We start from the raw sequence: 3,529 nt of genomic DNA on the forward strand, positions 1-3,529 counted from the left end.
ATAAGCACCGGATTATTCGCTTAGCCTATAACGGACCAGGTTTAAGAACGGACCCTATCCGTTAAATGAGGTATGATAACTAATTCATCGTTACCAAAATTCTTGCATAAAGAAATACTGTATACGGAAACTTATGAGGAACATTTATTCTGTGAGTTTTTAATTTCACAGTTATAAATTGCGCGAGTTAACACAATTAATTAATATCTATGTACCGAACAAAGAAATAGAGTGTGGCAGTTGTAGGCGGCTGCCGCCACAGAGTGATGAGGACTTGACCAGACAGGAGGGAGGCGCAGGAATAACCTACTGTACGCCTTAACGTCTAGAATCTAGATCAAGTTTATTGTCTCTTAAGGGCCACAGTCTAAGCACATGTTTACACTCGTGTGTCATTCCCTGGCAGCAGTAAACCTGCTCACGTTGACACAAGTCCAATCTTTACCATACTGACCTCGCAGTTTTCTTTGACGTCACGGAGGGTAGTACTCCACTGTTGGGGCTCAGGTTGTGTCTTTAGCAGCTGTACTATTGTCTGTTATATACTGCATCCGCTCTTGTTGATGCCATTTGAAGCGTCGTATAAGACAGATTGTAAGAGATATCTTGGGAACTCGCCCCACCGTCTGAGAACTTCTTGCCACAGTTCAGCCACTCAGAAGGTATCTTTACCCAGTGAGAACCTTGATCCTGTCATCATAAGTTGTGATGGTAATAATAATACAAGCTCGGCTCCTCCGAGAGAAAGTGTAAACAAAGTGGGCGTTGTGATACTTCACTATTACATATACTGATTGTCTGTTAGATCTTGTGATATGACGTCGTTTATTGTTTATGTACTATTGTGCACCAAAGTCGTGTCCACTACCCAGCCACAGTGAGAGTTCGAATTGCCTTGAGTCTGAAGTTTCGAAACAGCTGGGGGAAATGCTATGGTCGGCCAACAGATGTCGCCCACTGTAGTGTGTGTGTGGGAAATAGAGGTGGAGGTTAGTCTAGTAACAGGCTGTGTGTAGGTGGAGCATAACATCGTGAATTCCGCAATCACTGATAACAATAAGATTGTCATGAAGATAGTTAATATTATTAAGCATGGTGAGAGATGTAACGGGTAAATAAAAGCACTACAACGACCATATCTCTGCCGTTCATGGCTACGACGGTGCGAATGATGGGCACACCAGTAATTAATTCTCCGTGACTTTTGGTAATGGTAGTCACGGAGAATACAAAAGTTGTTACCAAGGTTGACGCCACCCACACTAGGGGAAGGAGGTGATGTCGAACACCTCCCCCTATTCTACCCATGGCGACGATTTGGACTACTGTAATGAACACTCACAGAACCGACGACATGGCTCCTCCCCCTTGTATTTAGAGTTAAAACCTTTACAACAAAGGTCAATCCCACATAACTTGAGGCGGATTAAGATATGTGGCAAAAAAACAAGCAACACCCATGGCCACCCCTCTACCCCAACCTAAAATCATAACCACCACGTCTCTATCTCCATCCGTTTCCCTCTATCTATAATAAAAAGTGTAACCCTACTCAGAAAAAATAATGAATGGGCCCTCCAAACAAATTAAAGATGAGGTGCACCTCACCCAAATAGGGATGGGCCCTCCATTTACTTTCGCCTTCTCTCCTCCACATCCTTTCCGCCCTCCCATCGCCCCAGTCACCCCAACCTACCACCCAATACCATGCAGTGGGCAGAAGGCCACACACTTTCTCTCCTCCTAAACGTCTGTTTCGTTTAACCCACATTCTTTCACTACTAAACCTTCTTCCCCCTTTCCTATATTTCGCTATCGCTATCGGTATCTCCCGCCTCGACTCCGCCATTTGTCATGGTTGCCTTGCGTAATTTTTAAAATCCACCTCACGGCTAAACGTAAACCGAAAAATCCATATATGTATAGAAGTTTTATACTCAAAATCACATATTCTTTCACCTCTACAAATATCTGCTGTAATTAGTAGGACACCCTATAATAATTATATGACAGTTGTTATATGAGCTCCTTAGTTAACTTCACCATAAAAATATGGTGTTTGATGTGCTATGCGTTTGGTGGTCATATTTGTCGCACGTTACCTTACTCGGTTATGTTACACCCCCAGTTGCAACCTGGGAGTTTGGGTTGGGTAATGTAGTATTTTGAGCAGAAATGGAATTCAGAACGACTCAATGAACATGAAGAAGAACGTTTTTATATAACGAACCCTAACGTAATGTAACCTATTACAGTTATATGTAATCTGGGACGAACATGTCATAGCTGAAAATTGTCAAAGAAATGTATAAAGCAGTGGAAAACCATATACTTTGATTATCGGCGAGGCTAACTACCTATAAACAATTAATATGTGACGATTGGCAAAAGTCCTGGGAAAATGAACCAACAAGTCATAAGTTAAAATGATCAAATCATCAGTTTATCCTTGGTCATCATCAAAACAATCCTCTCAACATCACGAAACTATTCTGAATCGTCTAAGAATTGGGCATACGCGATTGACGCATGGCCAACTCATGTCTTCCCCTAATGGAGCCCCACCTATATGCTCCAACTGCTGAACACAAATAACAGTAAAACATATTCTCATTGAATGCCCTATTTATAATCGGTATCGAACTATGTGCTTCACTAACCCTACAATGTAAGATATTTTAGCAGAGACCCCAAAATTTTCGCTAAGTTCAGTTTTGACCTTTTTGAAATACTGTAATCTCCTCCAAACAATATAACACTAAATTATAGAAACAGAAATATATGTTAACTAATCCCTCTGGCCAGCCCTAGGAGAGACTCAAATGGGTGTCAGTGGTCTGGTTAAACTAAATCTTGATGATGATGATGATTATCGGCGAATGTTCACTCTACAGTCGCAGGGGTGGTGGTGGAGGTTTGGGGGGGTGGGGGAGGATCCACTTGCAGTTCACTATGAATACATGAAATAGGAAGGGTTTCTTGGGCAGTTGATCCAAAAAGATTTACCAAAACGTTATGTCAGAGTAATAATACTTAACCTAGGTGTTACTAATACCATTAATTTACTCTAGTATATAAAAGCCTGCATCAGTTACCACAACATAATATTACTCTGCCATTTCAGATATGCCTGCAGGACGAGCAAATTCGTCGGCAGTGATTGCTGAGCGAGGCCAAATCATCGGGATGTGGAGAGCCGGGGCAACTGTGCCGAACATTGCTCTCGAAGTGGGGAGGAGCACCAAGACGATTAGGAGGTGGATCCGCCGGTGGGAGGAAGAGGGCTCAGTGGAGACGAAACCTCGAAGCGGGAGGCCACGAGTAACGTCGGCAAGGATGGACGCCATGATCGTGGCAGCTGCAACGGCATATCCAATGCAAACATCAGTGGAGAATACAAGAAATCTGGGCCTCAACTGCCATCACATGACGACGAGACGCCGACTTCATGAAGCCGGGATCGACTGCCATATTCCAGCTCACAAAGGGTGGCTAACACCTACTCATAAGGAGTGTCGACTCGGCTTTG

This window comes from Homarus americanus, unplaced genomic scaffold, assembly GCF_018991925.1.
Source record: "Homarus americanus isolate GMGI-L3 unplaced genomic scaffold, GMGI_Hamer_2.0 scaffold367, whole genome shotgun sequence".
Classification (NCBI taxonomy): domain Eukaryota; kingdom Metazoa; phylum Arthropoda; class Malacostraca; order Decapoda; family Nephropidae; genus Homarus; species Homarus americanus.